We start from the raw sequence: 18,623 nt of genomic DNA on the forward strand, positions 1-18,623 counted from the left end.
GGGATGGAGTGAGAAAGAGAAAAGCAGATGCAACCAGAGTAAGGGGACTGGATGTACAGCCAGTCCAGAAGGTGCTGTGGTGAGCTGGTTCACAGAGTCATTTGGGGCTTTACCCTAGTCCATATGCATAGGCAAACATAAAAACATATGAATTCACAATATCATTATTTTCAATTTAGTTAACAGCTTTTGAAATCAACATGGTGTTTCATAGCAATTAACTGTAATTACAAATCCGAGAAACATTTTTTTTTTCCGGGTAATTACTTTCCTGATTCTTGTTCCATCAGTTTCATTTAATTCCGAAAAAAATTTAACTGCCATTTTGACAAGTGTTTAGTGTTTTTAAACTGATTGTGTATACCCTATTACGTAAGTACTTTATGCATACATTTCCACAAACTTTTCCCCAATCCAAAAATGTCTATAAATATTTGCAGCGACTCCCTATCTGGAGGCTGGTTGCACACTTACTCTCATGCCTATGATTGCTTGGAAGGGACTGTCACCACTGCCAAGGAAAAACGTTTTTGACAATAGAACTGCCAATTAATCAGTGGCAGACGAGAGAAGAATTGGCTCCATATTTTTTGATGGCGATTGGCCACTTGGCAGCCAGCCACCAAGTGAGTTATTGATCCGTTGGAACTCAGCCTGCTTGGATTGCCATGATTCGCTTTCTGTCAGCAGGCTATCACAACTGTGCACCTCAAGGAGATGAAAAAAATTTAAAAAGACTAACTTAACAGGTTTAAACTATCTAAAGTGAACTATATGATAGACATTGGCAAGCTGAATGGCAGAAATGCTGACTACTTGGATTTAGATGTATTGAATGAGTCTCTGAAATTCAATTAACTGGCCCAGATAGCAACTGAAATGCTGTTTGTGGTGAGGAGGAAGAAGATTAAACAGTACTGATACTTGCAATGAATTCTTAATTAGAGGGGCAGAATAAATGGAGGGACACCAAAGAGATAGGATCAAGCTCCAGTTCAGATGCTTATGAGTTGTGTGACTTCTGCTTGTATATTTTGTTTTGTTTTGTTTTGTTTTGAGACAGAGTCTCCCTCTGTCTCCCAGGCTGGAGTGCAGAGGCGCAATCTTGGCTCACTGCAACCTCTGCCTCCCGGGTTCAAGCGATTCTCCTGCCTCAGCCTCCAAAGTAGCTGGGATTACAGACATGCACCACCACGTCCAGCTAATTTTTGTACTTTTAGTAGAGACAGGGTTTCACCATGTGGGTCAGGCTAGTCTCAAACTCCTGACCTCAAGAGATCCACCGATCTCAGCCTTCCAAAGTGTTGGGATTACAGGCGTGAGACACCACATCCAGCCTCTTTGTATACGTTTTTTTTAGCGGGATAAATTAGATAATGTGCGGCAAAGCATCTAGCACAATACTTGACACAGAGTTGGTTCTCTGAAATATCATTTTTCTTTTTTCCTATATCTTAGGGTTGTGTTATTGTATAAAGAACCGAGTTTTGAGGATCATTTCATTCTCAGAAAATTTATTTTTATTTATTCATCCATGATGGCATAGGAATGACTAATTATTAACCTGTAGACCTATGTATTTTTAGTGAACTTTTAAAACCTTTCTACCATTGTGTTATAATGTAAGCATTTTAACCTATTATTTATCTTACCAGGTGCTAAGATAATTAAAAAATAATCTATAATTATTTTATTTTAAAATTACCAATTATTTTATTTTCAATGATTTAAAATTGTGATGTGAAAGGAATACTAGAATTGGAATACAGTTGCACTGACCAATAAATGCAGATTTTTCTAGAATATGTTCAGCTATTGTATAAAAATGATGTATGAAAGCTACATTTTCCTTTTATTTTGACGGAGTTTTGCTCTTGTCTCCCAGGCTAGAGTGCAATAGCGTGATCTCAGCTCACTGCAGCCTCTGCCTCCCAGGTTCAAACGATTCTCCTGCCTTAGCCTCCCGAGTAGCAGGGATTACAGGTGCCTGCCACCACGCCTGCCTCATTTTTTTTTTTTTTTTTATTTTTAGTAGAGATGGGGTTTCGCCATGTTGCCCAGGCTGGTCTTGAACTCCTGACCTCAGGTGATCCGCCTGCCTTGGCCTCCCAAAGTGCTGGGATTACAGGCGTGAGCCACCGTGCCTGGCCAAAAGTTATATTTTCTTTATAGGTTTTTATCCCTTTGTTCTATTCTCTTGGAAGATGTTGATATTTGCTCTCCTAATTTCTACCATGGCAGGGCAAAGAATAATGAATTACCTCTAATGGTGCTACTGACAGTGACAACTGATGGCTGCTTGTCTGTATTGGTGTGAATGATAAGCCTGGTAGCTCACAGCCATTCTATCACACACAACTCCCCTCAGCCTAGATGGCTGATTTCTCCATGGTTCAGCCTTCTTTCATTTATTTTATTTTTCTTTTCTTTTCTTTTTTTTTTTTTTCGAGATAGAGTTTTGGTCTTGTAGACCAGGCTGGATTGCAATGGCATGATCTCGGCTCACTGCAACCTCCGCCTCCTGGGTTCAAGCGATTCTCCTGCCTCAGCCTCCCGAATAGCTGGGACTACAGGCATGCACCATCATGCCCGGCTCATTTTGTAATTTTTTTTTTTTTTTTTTTTTAGTAGAGATGGGGTTTCTCTATGTTGATCAGTCTGGTCTCGAACTCCTGACCTCAGGTAATCCACCCGCCTCAGCCTCCCAGAGTGCTGGGATTACAGGCGTGAGCCATCACCCCCAGCTTCTTTTCTCTTCTCTTCTCTTCTCTTTTCTCTTCTTTCTGATGGAGTCTCACTCTGTTGCCCAGGCTGGAGTGCAGTGGCTCAATCACAGCTCACTGCAGCTGCCAACTCCTGGGCCTACGCCATTCTCCCTCCTCAGCCTCCAGAGAAGCTAGGACTACAGGCATGCACCACCGCGCCCAGTTAATTACTTTTTTTGTTGTTGTTTAAAGATTGGGTTTCACTATGTTGCCCAGGCTGGTCTCAAACTCTTGGACTCAAGTGATCTTCGTGCCTCCCTCCCAAGTCACTGGGGTTGCAGTTGCAAGCCATCATGTTTGGCTCATTTATTCTTTGGGAACACCTATGAGCCCGGCATTAAGGGACTACACTCATTGTGACAAATAATTCATTCAGAAAGTATTTATTGAGTCTATTTACTGGACCAGAGACTCTGCTAGGTGATGGGGCCATGGAGATGCTCCTAAGGCGTAGCTCCAACCATAGGGTGCCTATAGTCTAACAAGGGAGCTAAGACCTGTCTGTAGATAACTCTAAAACAAAATTAACCAAGTGTCACAACAACAAAAAATATTGCTATTGGAGTTGAGAGAAGGAAGGAAGTTGGGGAAATTCAGGAAAGGCTTGACTCTTTTCTTCATTCATTCAACAAACACAGGAGAATGAGACTATGCTAGGCTGGTAATACAAAGACAAAACACTATTTGATCTCAAGGAGTTTACCTTCTAGGGAAGTCAGATACCCAGACTAGTCACAGCATCCTGGGATAAGGTTAGGTGTATGGACAACTGAGGTAAGAACAAAGTGATGTGGGAGCCTGGGGATTGCTCTCTTTAGGGAAAACAAGGAAGGAGTCATGGTCTAAGCACTCGTTGAACTGGGTTTTCTTCAGTGAGTGTATAGTCTAGTGAGTGTGACTGCCATGCCCATGAATAATTCCAATACCAGGTAGGAAATGCCAAGTGCCCTACAAGAAGCTCAGACAAAGGGCTATAAGGTAGGTTCAGAGGTGGGTGTGTTTACCTCTAGCTGGGGTCTCAGATAAGGATTTACCAAATAGATCAAATTGGAGGTGAGCTTTAAAAGCTAAGTAGAAGTTCAACAGGGAAAGGAGTCAGGGATGAGGTAAAACAGAAGAAATAGCTTGAATAGGCCAGGCGGGGTGTCTCGCGCTTGTAATCCCAGCACTTTGGGAGGCTGAGGCAGGTGGATCACCTGAGGTCAGGAGTTCGAGACCAACCTGACCAACATGGAGAAACCTCGTGTCTACTAAAAATACAAAAATTAGGCAGGTGTGGTGGCAGGCACCTGTAATCCCTGCTACTCGGGAGGCTGAGGCAGGAGAATCGCTTGAACCTGGGAGGCAGAGGTTGCAGTGAGCCAAGATCACGCCATTGCCACTCTAGCCTGGGCAACAGTGAGACTCCATCTCAAAAAAAAAAAAAAAAAAAAAAAAAAAGGAATAGCTTGAATAGAGCCATGGCCTGTTAATGGTGAGTCTTTTGAAGTGGCAAGAGTGGAAGAGTCTGGATGGTGGCACAGGCTGAGGAAAATCACAGAAGGCACTGAATGCCAAGACAGGTCACTGGATTTTGTTGAGTAGGCAGTGGAGAATGGTGTGTCTTTTCTTCTAACCATGCTTTAGGATGGAGGCAATAGTAATTCATAGTGATGGCCTTGGAATCAGATGATTAGGGTTCAAATGCTGCCCTACCACTCACTAGCTGTGTGAACTTGAGCAAGTCTCTTAGCCTTTGTGTCTAATGGGGGCATTAATAATACTATACTCCACAGGTACAGTCAATGAGGATTGGTTTAGTTTAGTCTTGTTAGAACCATGCCTAACAAGAGGTAACACTATATAAGTGTCACTTGTTGTTGTTAGTAGTAGTACTAGTCGTAGTAGTAGCAGCAGCAGCAGCAGCACCAATAATAGTTGTGACGTAATTCGTAGCAACGTTGGGAAACTCTTGTGTTGTAAACTTGTAGGAACATACTTGGGATGACCTGACATCGCTGAGAAAACCAGAAGTGAACCTCAGGGACTATTGAGAAATGATCAATACTATGTATGCTCTTTGCAAAATTGTTTAGGTACACCTGAGTTGAACCACATAATAGACACATAAATAGCTGGCCCTCGGCCAGGCGCGGTGGCTCACGCCTGTAATCCCAGCACTTTGGGAGGCCGAGGTGGGCGGATCACGAGGTCAGGAGTTTGAGACCATCCTGGCCAACATGGCAAAACCCCGTCTCTACTAAAAATACAAAAATTAGCCGGATGTGGTGGCGGGCACCTGTAATCCCAGCTATTTGGGAGGCTGAGGCAGGAGAATCGCTTGAACCTTGGAGGCGGAGGTTGCAGTGAGCCAAGTTCATGCCATTGCTCTCCAGCAGCCTGGGTGACAAGAGCAAGACTCCATTTAAAAAATATATATATGTATCTGGTCCTCAACAGCTAAAAATGGCCTAGCCAGAATGTTGGCAGCCAAGGCAAGTTGGGCAACCAATAAAATGTCATGTCTGAGCTAGAGAGTTTCAGAGATCTCCTGCATCTATGATATAAATCACATCATCAGGAGAGCTTGCAAACAGTAAGGTTCACCTGTGGTTAAACTTAAGGCTGTTCATAAATATAGCAATAAAACTATTTCTTTCCCATGTCCCAGATGTCTTAGTTTTCACACTCCCACCACAACTTGAAATGTTTAATATGAAAGTGTGACAATCTGCAAGTAACACTAACACTAAAATATTGTCACAGGAGGCTTGTTCACAAGAAATAGGCACAGCCTGGGAACAGTGACCTGCAAAGCTCTGGAGCCTGCTTTTGTTTGCATTTACCCTCCTTGTAGTTTTGGACACACTCAAGTACAGCTGCATTTAGCAGCTGGCCCAGGATTTGGTCCATTCTCATTGTGTCCCAAACTGCAGACTCTGCAGATGAATGTCAGTGTAAACATGACTCTTTCTTGTGGGTTGCCCTAACCTTTGGTTCATTGAATCTGGTTCTTGGTCATCACCTAGCACAAAGGCTGCTGTTACAAGACAGAGACACCTTAGTGAGTGCTGGAAACGCCCACAAATCTTTCCTCTCAAATGAGCTTTAGCACAATGAGTTCTGAGGTCCCTTTGCAGATTCACAATAAGCCGCTGGAAGTTTCTGAGACACTGAACAATTAAAATGGACCTCTTCTTGAGAACTCTGTGGCTTACACTGTCAAAGCTCTAAGCAAACATTGTTTTGTAGGCCCAAAAGTTGGAACTCATACTGAATTGGAAAAATTATTGTATGTCTTAATCAGAAAAGGATTTAGGGTAGCTAGTAGCAGGCGTTCTGCCAGGAGTCTCACAGTTCTCCAAGGTTTAAGCCTTAAGTGTCTTCTTCCAAATTTGTGTGTCTTGCATCATAAAATGTGTCTAAGATAACAACGTGTTTTGATAAACATTAATTAAACCTTTAGCTAAAAAAATTGTTTGTCTCCTTAGAATATTTTTTTGAGAGGGGATGTTTCGGATGGGTCCTGTTTATTTAAAAAGACTACCCAAGGGAGTTTCCCAAAATAAATGTCCTTGTGGCAGAGACTCAAAATCATTCATAGAATAGAACTGGAAATGTAGAAATGAGAGAGCCCAAATTCAGAGGTGTTAGATTCAGCAAATAGAGCATGACGTTTGAGTTCGAGCCCACCTGTATGACCTGGAGTAAGCCAATGTTTACACCCAGTTTCTGCATCTGAAAAAATATGGCATTATGTATTATGAAAAAAGAAGATGTGCTTACATCCTAGAATTGTGGTGAGGGAGGATTAGCTAAAATACTATACTTTGGGAAATAGTTTGTAAATTGCAAAGTGCCATTAAAATGTAAGGAATTACTATTATAATCATCACTGGCTGAGGTCCTACATATAAGGTCCTACAGCTTATAGCGACCTCGTCAGAGTTTTTTGAAAAAGAGAGAGAGAGAGAGAGAGAGAGAGAGAGAGAGTGTACTCTTATCTTTCCCCACTAGATGGCAGGCGAGCCACTTGGTAAAGTAGTGACTGGCTTAGGACTGTAGAAACCACAGCAATATTTTGGTTTGTGAAGCAGCCTAGCAGTGGACAAAGGGTGAATTAGAAGTCATGAAAAACAGAGACAGCCTGTATCCCATCGGTTTGCGGTTTACCAACATTTCGTGTGTATGAAAACATGATCTTTTTCTTTTGACTGTGAGAAAAAGGATAGCTAAACAATTTCTCTAAGAAGGAAAATGTTGAGCCCACTCAGTTACAGCTAACAGACTTAACGATTATTTGTCACACCACTTTACAGGTAATGTCTTCATCTATGTCAGGGATTGACAAACTGCTTCTGTAACAGTAAATATTTCTGGCTTTGCAGGTTATATGGTTTATGTTGAAACTATTCAGCTTTGCCACTGTAGCAGAAAAGCAGCTTGAAACAATATGAAAATAAGTGGGCATGAATAGGTTACTATAAACTTTTATTTATGGACACCGAATTTTGAAATTCACATAATTTACACTTGTCACAAAATATTCTTCTTCTTTTGATTTTTTTTTTTGAGCACTAAAAAATGTAAACGTCATTTTTAGGTGAAAGATTGTACAAAAAATGACCATAGGCCTGATTTGACTGGCAAGCAGTAGTTTGCAGAGATCCAAGACTTCCTAGCTATCAGATTGGCAATCTCCTCAATCTATATATTTATAACTTTCATAACACATATTTCAATGTGGTTAGTATATTTTTTGCATGTATAAATTACTAAAAATCCATGTGGCATTTTTGCCTATGTCTGTTATTGCCTTGTTTGTTAAAAACTATAGACAAAAAAATTCAAGTAGTATACTGGGTGCGATGGCTCACGCCTGTAATCCCAGCACTTTGGGAGGCCGAGGCAGGCAGATCACCTGAGGTCAGGAGTTCGAAACCAGCCTGGCCAACATGGTGTTAAAGCAAACAAACAAAAAAACACAAAAATTAGCCGGGCATAGTGGCGGGTGCCTGTAATCTCAGCTACTTAGGAGGCTGAGGCAGGAGAATCGCTTGAACCCAGGAGGCAGAGGTTGCAGTGAGCCGAGATTGCACCACAGCACTCCAGCCTGGGTGACAGAGGGAGACTGTCTCAAAAAAAAAAAAAGAATTCAAGTAGTTGGTGCATTGTTCTTGGATTTGTCAGGAAGAGAGCATTAAATGTGAAATTCACATTTAACTGAAATTAAATGTGAATTTCAGTTAAAATAAAAACAAAAGGGGTTCACTGTTTCTCTGAGATTCAGTTTTAACTGGGTGAACTAAATTGCTAAGTCTGATATTCGTTCTTCTACTGACCGATCCTCATTTATTAAGGGCTTAATAAATGAAGTTGAAGATCTGAAGACAAGACTTCTCCAGTAAAATATATCTTTGGGGAATTGGGAGAAATATGGATCTTCACTGGCTTGCTTGTTTCCCGTGCACTTTAACACATTAAAACAACTGTAAGGCATGAACAGCTGTTATTCACATCCATTTTCTAGAAGAACAAATTCTGAGCTGCCAGTCTCAGTTGAACAAGCCATTTAAAATGCTTTGTAAGACTCTCAAAGTAACGAGCACTTGCTATTTTATGTTGCAAAGGGCTTCAGAGAAATTTGAGGTCTTATAATTGAGTAGGAACAGCAAATAAAAATCCTCTCAGCCTGGCGTTCAATGAAACTGAGCTTCCTTCAGGCCGTTTCCAAACAGAAACTCCGTCCTCCTCTAAAAGCTTTTTTATACCCCTTGATGGAGGTGTCAAGCGTGCACAGGCAGCAATTCGTAGGGCCTGGTTTAGAGAGGTTTCTTTTTGTGTGTATCTGTTAGAATTCACTACTGGTATTCAATATTGACCCACATTTAATTTGCTTGGTGACTTTTCACGATAGATATTGAATGTTAAATACTCCAAATCGGATGTTCTTTCCAGTTGTAAGATTTGACGCCCTTGTGATCTACTCCATCCACGACTTTTACAGAACTTTGGAGGGTCTCTTACCACTCTGGACTTGAGCTGGTTAATCCCGCTGCAGAGACGGAGTGGGGCGGGGGTGAGGGTGGTGGTGAGTGGTGTAACTGAGGAAGAGTCCCTGGCATACTGCAACCAGGTCCGAAGTGACAGCATTCAGCCCTCCCCTCCTTGGGGAGTGGGGGAAGGGGGCGACCCCGCCCACTGCAGAGGGAGGGGAGTCAGGAGCCGACGAAACGCTGGAGAGGCCATCCGCGGGGGCAGGTCTCTCCAGAGAACGGCCGGGTGACAACGTGGCACGGAACGGCACTGCATCAGAGTGAGCACACTGCAGAGACGAGACGAATCCTCCCCAGAGAGGGGAGGCGGTTAAGGAGAGGCGATTGCGTGGCCCGGAGCAGCCAGACCCGGTAAGCCGACTACTTCCCGTATTCCGCTTTAACCAAGCTAGTTTTCCTGGCGGCCCCACAAATTTCCTGAGCGGAGCGTCTTCGCTGGCTCACAGCCAGCCAGCCAGCCAGAGCCCACTTCTGCGACCTCCTCCTCCTTCCCATCCTGAGGGCTCCTGCTTCGGCTCCCGGCTTCCTCCTCCGGGGTATCTTTTACCCCTTCTGTAGCTGGATAATCGCCCTCACTCAATCGCCACGGTCGTAAACAGGGCAAAACGAGCAAGGCACTCGCCTTGGGTACAAAATTTAAGGCGGTACCAAGATACTCAGTAACCAAGATAAAAATGTTCATGCAATCTCTTTAAAATTCAAAGTTACAGCCAAAATTCCGCGAGAAGCTAGATAACAAGTATTAAATAAGGGCAAGCTCAGACTTTGCACTTGAACGACTTAGCCTCACTTGCCTCACCCTAATCCCCGGCGCCGCTAATCAACTCTGAAGTGATTCCATCCTTTCCGTGGTGCCACGTACTGGACCTCCGGGTTTTGTTGTGTATACGCTTTCCTGGTTGTGTGGGAAGGGACAGGGACTGAGCCTCAGGAAGCGCAGTCCAGTGCTTTGTTCACCGAGGCCCTGGGGTCGATACGGATTTTGGAGTAGCTCAAAGGTGAGCGCTTATACAGCCGCCCCAGGTTGCAAAGCTTTGCATTGGAACTGCCCGAGCCTCACAGAAGCAAAGTTAGAGGGGAAACTGCACTCCTTTAATTAGTATTTAGGAACCCCTTCAATAATTGAATTGAGTATAAAATCTTTAAAGTAACAGCAAATAGCAGGGAACGGCTTTTGGAATTATTTTTCTAAGAGGGATGCCTCCGCGCGTGGAGACGCCTTGTTCCTTTCTAGCTTGCCACGTGTATATTTGGTGGTATGGCAGTTCAGTCTGAACTTGCAATGATACAAGCACCTTTAATGAGGATCACACTCAATAACTTAGGAAGCACCATTTACCTCTCCTAGTAAGTGAGTAGACACTGTTAGGTGCTGGCTAAAAAGGGTTTTCAATTCTTACCATCCCCTAGAGCCATTTTATGCTGAGCTTGAATTGTTTGCTGCTCTTAGGTTTAAGGGAGGTGACAAGGGGGGCAGCTAGCTCCGGAGTAGGGGATGGCCTGGTGTTATTTATAAATGCTCCTTTTTGTCTTATGCGTGCCAGTGAAAAATGAGGTTAAGAGGAAGATCTGTAAAAGATCTGGAGAAGATCAGGAAACTATTGTTCAAATCCGTGTGCCTTTTCTTAAAATCTTTTGAAGTTTTGGGCGTGACCAGCTCTTCAAAAGGAAGAAAAGGGCACTTGTGATCCCTGGCCTGCTAAAAAGACTTTGCTTCCCTTGAGGAGGTATCAAGCCAAATTCTACCTAACCTGAAATGGGGAAAAGGTAGGCCGAACGGTCGTTGTGGGCATCGTCAAACGTGGGACACTGGCAGATTCCTTAGCTGTTGAGTTTCTCATAGGCCTGGTTTAGCTGTTCCACGCTGTGGCCAGCAGAGGGCACTATAGCTACATAGAATGTTTTTTGACTGTTTTTGGTGGTGAATTTTCAGAGCTATTTTAAAAACTTCCATCCAGGCAGAAGTATGAACGATTTTCCATGAAATTTTAATGTGAAAAATAGATTATCATTAAAAACTGATGGATGTCTATTTGGTTTTTAACCCATTGAACCATAGAAAGAAAGTGAAGATGTTTCATAACAATCAAAGATTAAAATAGCAAGAACAAAAAAGCAATGTGATAATAAATCGGCATCATATCCCTAAATTATTTCGAACATAAGTAGCTAGGGCTTTTGCTCATAGGGATGATATTTAAATTTTCAAATAAAGAAAGTTAATTTGTGAATTTATATTACTCATTTGGAAGAATGAAAACTGGGATATGAATAGTCATGTGATCTTACAATGTACAATTCAGTTTTCTACAGAGAAGTCTCCAGTAAAATATGCTTCTACGTGCAGTGGGAATTTAAAAATTAAAAATGTAAAAGATTTATAATTAACTACCATAAATGAAATAACAAACAATGTGTATGATTCTGAGCAGGATTAGGATTGAAATCTGTTCTCTATGTTTAGGTCATATTTGTAGAAAGTTAATGGAAGAGTTGTATCGATACTAATTTATTTCTTACAGTTTTAATAGGAATATCAAATTCATATTGTAGAAACTTAGACTCACATTCTGTGTTAGAACCTATGCGCTATTCTGGGTGTTTTAATATGGTTTTTGCTCATTGCTATGCTACAGGTATTATCATACATCTTTTCTAAAGATGGAGGCCTTCTTTTTTATTCAATCAGAAGTTTCTTGTGTTAGGATGATTTTGAGCAGTTAAGAATTGCAAGAAAAGATCTTAACATCATTAGTTTCACGTACATTGTAATGATTGAGTGTGGAGTGTAGAGCAAGATTGCATAGCTGTACATTTTGGGCTTTCCTACTTAATAAACGTGCGACCTCGGACAGGTTATGTAACTTGTCTGAGCCTCAATTTCCTCATCTATAAAAGAATAATAATAATATCCATTGCATAGGGTTTTATTAAATATTAAGTGAGTTAATATACGTAAAGCAGCTAGAACAGTGCCTGGTCCAGAAAAATCAATAGGTAAATGATAGTGTCATTTACCTATTATTTTTTCCATTATTGTTAATAATATTTTTAATTTGAACATGATGTATTAATTTCCCCTTAGTTTATTGTTTAGCTCTAGAGCTGCTTAGATTCATTTGCATATAATATTGCTTATTTAATTTTAAATAAGTGGTTCTATGCACATTTAGTAACTTATGCCTCTTAAACATTGGCCATGAAAGAGAATTCTTGAACAGTTTCATGAAGCAGTCTTTGTCTCTTACTCAGAGTAGAATATTTTGAAGACATCTTTTCTCTGAAGTTTTTAGACAGGCTATAAACTAGTTTGTATTAGTCAGAGTTCTCCAGACAGACAGAACCAATGGGATAGCTAGCTAGCTAGATAGATAGAGGAGAGGGGATTTAGTAGAGGAATTTGTTCATGTGGTTATGGAGGATGACAAGGGCCAAAATTGAGGGACTGACAATTGGCGAGGGCTTTCTTGCTGTGTCATCCCATGGCAAAGGAGAGAGAGGCCAAACTTGCCCTTTTGTGAAGAATCCACTCCCATGAAAATGGCGTTAATCTATTCATGACAGTGGAACCTAATCACCTCTTAAAGATCTCACCTCTTAATACTGTTACAGTGGCAATTCCATTTCAACATGAGTTTTGGAGGAGACAGACATTCAAACCATAACACAGCTCCATGACAGAATTTTCGCATGCACCAGAATGTAAGTGACAGCTACTCGTTTTAAGGGGAAACAGCTTAGGTTAGTGTAAAAAACATGAGTATTGGAGTCTGGAGCTTGGACGCTAGCTGTGTGACTTTGGACATGCCATATGTCATCTTTGAGCTTCTGCTTTTTTAAATACAAGGCTGTCGTAGGCCAAAATATGACCTACGTTGTAAAGGGTTTGCCATATACCGAGTGCTCACATCAAAACATGTTAGTACCATTTCCTCGACCTTATTCCCTTTCTCCTTTGATAATGCTTCATTCAAGTGTAGATCGAAGACCTCAGGAGGAAATGAAATGTTGAGAAGATTTGACTGTAACAAAAGGGTTAGTGTTAACACATCCATTCTGTACTTATACAATAGAAGGACGATAGTAATCTTAGAAGCTGTGCAAGATCACTGCTGCTTCCTCTCTCTGGGCCTCTGAATTAATGATGCAATATATAAATACATATATATTATAATATATAATATATGATATATTTATTATAATTAACTCTTCTATTATATATTATATTATATAATAAATAATAATAATTATTTGTAATGATTGTATTATTGTATATGTATGATTGTATTATTTGTAAAAATAATAATAATTATTATTATTATTTTGAAGACATATTTTCTCTGAAGTTTTTAGACAAGCTATAAACTAGTTTGTATTAGTCAGAGTTCTCCAGAGAGATAGAACCAATGGGATAGCTAGCTAGTTAGATGAAGGACAGGGGATTTGTTAGAGGTTATAGAAGATGACAAGGCCAAGGTTGAGGGACTGACTTCAGCCGTCCTTTGTTTCAGCTTCATAATTAATATGAACTATAATAGTTATATTATTAATCTAATTGTTATAGTAATTATTATAATATTATATATAGTAATTAATATATTATATAATATATTTAATTATACATGATAAATATTATATATTAGTATATGTATATATTAGTATATGTATTTGTATATATATTATATATATATTTGTACTAATATACATACACAAATACATATAAGTATAGGACCTAGTTACTTCCTCTAAGGCTTCATGTCTTTCTAATGGTCATAAAATGGACTAAATGGGGCTTGAGTTGGATGATGAGATTCCATAGATAGAAAGGAAAGGGGGCATTCCAGCTAGAAGGAATGGTGTGAGCAGCGGTACAAATATGATTTTGGTCAGGAGCCAATAAGTAAACCAGTCTTTCCAGAGAACCTTTCTTGAGGAAGGTGCCTTGTAGTGCCCACAAACGCAGGAAGCGAGAATTAGGACAAGGTCACTGATGGTCAGTTCAAGGAGTTTGGAATGTGTCCTGTAGGTATTGGGAAGCCACTGAAGGCTTCTTGAGTAAGCACAACACAGCAGAGGTACTGTTTTGGGAATAAAAAGCTGGTGGCTATGAGGGTGGACTTGGTTATAGCAAAATTAGTCAGGAAACTATTTTAACAGTCTGGGGCCAGATCATGGAGGGCCTCATAGGTGCCATTTGTTCCTTCATCTACATTTGCTTCAGCTTTTACATCTTTCTAGACCAGTCCTGTTATGTGTTACAGAGTTCTTCCATTTCAGTCTTAGATGCTGTCTTCTGCTTGCCAGTGGGAATTCTATAATCCCATTTGATTTCCATAGCATCTAATGAAATTCGTTTTTTTCTCCCTCCCCTCTGTGAATGCAAATTTTCCATACATTTTGTGTGCCGAAACCTAGTAACAAGGAAGAATAGATCAGATTAATCCTAAATATCTGCTTTTTTATTCATTGCAAACATAAACCCTTTCATTAATATCAAGACAGCTAAAGAACTCCACTCATCAAAGAAATCTGGCACCTGAAGCCCTTTATGATTTGCCTCAACAAATCTTTTCCAGTTTTATTTTTACTGCCCACTTCAGCCATCCTTTGTTTCAGCTTCATCTCTCATCTAATTCCATGTGTACCCAGCAATTTCGTGCCTCCGCCTTTGTCCCTTCCACCTGCTTGCCTTCTCCTCCACACCCTAAAAATTCTACCCATTCTTCAAGGTCCCATTCAAATGCTACTGCTTTTGAGAGTGTTGCATGCTTGTCTTACTTTCTGTACTGTAAGCATTTATGCTATAAAATGAGGACCTATTCTATTTCAGTTACTGTCAAGGCATTCCCAAATGATTAAAACACAGGAAAACAGATGGCACTGTAGTGAAATATCCTAAGTGCTGTAATCAGAGTAGGCATTGGAGGAAGGCTCTGAGTTTCCACCATCAATATAGAGCCAGCAGGAGGGATCAGGGAAAGCTTCCTGGAAGAGATGGTATCAGAGGCGTTTGAACCAGAGTGACTCTATCTTGAATAGGGGCTGGGTAAAATAAGGCTGAGACCTACTGGGCTGCATTCCCAGGAGGTTAAGGCATTCTTATTCACAGGATGAGATAGGAGGTCGGCACAAGATACATGTCACAAAGACCTTGCTGATAAAACAGCATGTGGTAAAGAAGCCAGCCAGAACTCACCAAAACCAAGATGGTGATGACAGTGACCTCTGGTCGTCCTCACTGCTCATTATATGCTAATTATAATGTCCACCTACCAAGCACCTGGATTTAAAAATTGGTAACAATTTAGCCAGGTGTAGTGGCTCACGCCTATAATCCCAGCTACTCCGGAGGCTGAGGCAGTTGCAGCGAGCCAAGATCGCACCACTGTACTCCAGCCTGGGTGATAGAGTGAGACTCCATCTCAAAACAACAATATAAAAATTGTTAACATTTTTTCCATAAAATAAATTACTGATAACATTATATATGTATTTGCTTCAGGTCCTCCCCTGACAAAACCATATATTTATTTATATTACCACAGTTCCATTACTGCACCCAGTAGAATCAACAGCAGTGACCTAATGTCATCTAACAGCCTACTCATGCTCAGATTCCCTCAGTCCTTCCAAAACTATGAGTGACTATTTATTGACTGATTATTAGTGAAGCGTTATCAGAAGATCTGAGATCTGAGAACTTGGTACTGTTGCTTAGTTGATATGAGTCATAGTATGGATTGGTGGAAGAACAAAACTTAAGACAACAAAATAGATAGTAATTATTTATTTGAAAACACTTTCCTCTCCAAGCTACACTAACCCAAAGAAACTGAGGGATCACCTAAGATCAACTTGAGCACTCAACCTGGTTACCCAAGGGTTATGGCACTACCAGAAACTCTCAGGCTCTAGAGAGAAAAAAGACCATTGGGAGAGAACTCCAGACACTTGTGGATGGATAGTCAGTTGTTTATTCCAACATCATTTTTTGAGTAGTCCATCCTTTCCTTAGTGTTTTGAAATTCTACCAGAGAACTGTAAAAATACTAAAAATGAATAAGTGAACACATTTGTATTATCTTATTGGGGGGAAGACTCTTCAAAGCAAGGCAGAGACAGTTGACTACATAAATACTAGAAGCAACTTTATGGCAAAAGACAAAAGTAATAAAATTCAAAAGTAAATGACATGCTTGGAGAAAATATTTGCAATATAGAGAGGATTAAAAATAAGATCTCTAAAATGTTAACAGTACCTATAAATCAGTAAGAAAAAAATATAACGTGGAAAAGGGATAAGAACAAGTATTTAAAGAGGAAAGATGATTAAAGAAATCAATTAAAACAAAAATTAGATATCTTGTTATTTACCTTCTAATTGATACAAGTCACAAATGTTGATTATGTTTCATGTTGGTAAGTACATGAGAGAAAAGAACTCTCATTTGCTTTTAGCATACAAATTGGTACAACCTTTGTAAGGGCAATTTGGCATATATATACACATATATACATATATATGTGTATACACACACACACACACACACACACACACATATATATATATATATATTTTGAGATGAAGTCTCACTCTGTCACCCAGGCTGGAGTGCAGTGGTGCGATCTTGGCTCACTGCAACCTCTGCCCCCTGGGTTCAAGTGATTCTCCTGCCTCAGCCTCCCAAGTAGCTGGGATTACAGGCACCCGTCACCATGCCCAGCTAATTTTTTGTATTTTTAGTAGACATGGGGTTTCACCACGTTGGACAGGCTGATCTGAAACTCCTGACCTGGTGATCCCCCTGCCTCAGCCACCCCAAGTGCTGGGATTAGAGGCGTGAGCCACCACGCCCGACCTTGGCATATATTTTTATTACTCCAAATTTCTGTCTTTCTCACTAGCTCATAAGCTACTCATTTAGATTGCCTCTGTTCCTGACCTCATTTCCTATTTTTATGTTTGCCTTTTCCTAGATGGTGTGCTTCTCACCTCAGCCTGGTAGCCTGACCTTGACTCCTGAGTTCTACGATCGCTTCACAACTGCAAGTCATTCTCATACAAAATTTAAGTTTTCCTAAGTCTGCGCCTTTGAGAGCTTTGGAATGATATGCAAGTTCAAGTCACCATCCTCTTTCTTGCTACCTCCTGTGAGAAGACCAGCATTTGGGTTACTTGTTTCTACCCTTGTTCTTCTGCTTGATATTGTTGCTTCTGCAGCCATTGATCACACACGTGTTGTCATACAAAAACTGGGTAGCCTTTTTATTTGTCTTGTGAATTTTATCATTTGGTTCTTATGTATTACAAATTAATATTGTGTACTCTCAGTGATATATGACTTTCAGTCATTGTAAATTTGCATGAGTTAGGGTGAGAATGGCATGCAAGCAAAAGAACAAGAAGAGGGATGATAGAGATGCAAGAAGAGTAAAGAGGGCAAGAAAGGTTATGTTAATAGCGAACACAATGAAAGTTCTTTAAATGCTTGATAATGGTGAAAGCAACACTTCCTAGGTCATATTTTTGGTGTTAATGAACCTACACATCATACAATAAGGAAAAATGAGAAAACAGTTGGGGCCAGTGAATCGGGGGCACACAAGAATCACTGAGAAAATCATACATAACTCAAAATGCCACAATAGAGAAAATATAAAGAGATGTGCACTTGTGGCTTCTGAAACAGAGAAGGTTGTATGTAAAATCTGCCAGTGAGCATCACTGCAAATTAAAATTTGCCAGTGAGCAAAATCTGCCAGTGAGCAAAACTGCAAATTTAAATTTCAATCTGGATGGAAAGTTATAAAATTCATTGCAAGTAATGGGTGGTTGGGTAGGTTTAAGAAATGCCAGGTGGGCGGATCACTTGAGGTCTGGAGTTTGCAACCAGCCTGGCCAACATGGTGAAACCTTGTCTCTACTAAAAATACAAAAATTAGGCATGGTAGTGGGTGCCTGTAATCACAGCTACTCAGGAGGTTGAGTCAGGAGAATCGCTTGAACCCAGGAGGCAGAGGTTGCAGGTGAGCCGAGATCGTGCCATTGCACTCCAGCCTGGGTGACAAGAGTGAAGGTCTGTCTCAAAAAAAGAAAAGAAGAGAGGAGAAGAGAGAAGAGGAGAGGAGAGGAGAAAAAAGAGAAGAGAAGAAGAGAAGCGAAGTGAAGCGAAGCTGTGGCCTGTAATGAAAGGAAGTGGAGTGGCTGGCAGAGGAAGCAGATTAAGAAGCTGCCGGAGAGAATCCTGAATACCTGAAGAAGATTGAGGAAAATGGCAATTTGCTTGAGCAGGTTGTCAGTGCTGCTGAAACTCTGGAAGCAAACGCCTACTTGCGCATCTATTGCAAAGCACGAGAAAAGGACCAGAGGCTTCAAGCCTGGAGAAGACAAACTCGAAATTCTGCTTTGTTCCAGTGTGTTCTGATTAAACAGATTCCAAAATTGTTGCCTTTTTTAAAGAGAAGGCCAGAAACACTTTTCTGTCTACATGAAGGGAAACCATAAAATATGGATCACTGAGAAACTCTTTTTGAACTGGTCTTTGAAGTGTTTTGTTCTGAGGTTAAATAATATTTAAATGAATAAGAAATCTGGACTTCACAGTGTTGCTGATTCTGGACACTGCTCCTACACTGCTGACTACAAAAATGTAGTCATAAATGCTGCTCCTTGTGTTCAAGTCATCTCCATTACCCCCAGTACGACTCCACTCCTTCAACTCATGCATCTGAGAGTGCTAAAGTTTCTGATGTACTATGCTCGGCCTGTATTTTGACTACCTGCAGATCTTATCAGAGACACCAGAACTTTACTGTGAAAGTG

The 18,623-nt window shown here is 40.7% G+C and overlaps 1 long non-coding RNA gene across 1 annotated transcript in view; it reads left to right on the forward strand.

Moving 5' to 3' along the window:
* The window catches only part of LOC104678763, a 64,632-nt gene extending 47,258 nt beyond the window's left edge, over positions 1-17,374 (forward strand). Inside the window, exon 4 of the long non-coding RNA XR_750236.2 lies at positions 16,778-17,374. This is a non-coding gene — a long non-coding RNA (uncharacterized LOC104678763). The remainder of the gene's footprint in view (positions 1-16,777) is intronic.
* Positions 17,375-18,623: the final 1,249 nt, after the last annotated feature.

This window comes from Rhinopithecus roxellana, chromosome 7 (assembly GCF_007565055.1).
Source record: "Rhinopithecus roxellana isolate Shanxi Qingling chromosome 7, ASM756505v1, whole genome shotgun sequence".
In the NCBI taxonomy this organism is placed as follows: domain Eukaryota; kingdom Metazoa; phylum Chordata; class Mammalia; order Primates; family Cercopithecidae; genus Rhinopithecus; species Rhinopithecus roxellana.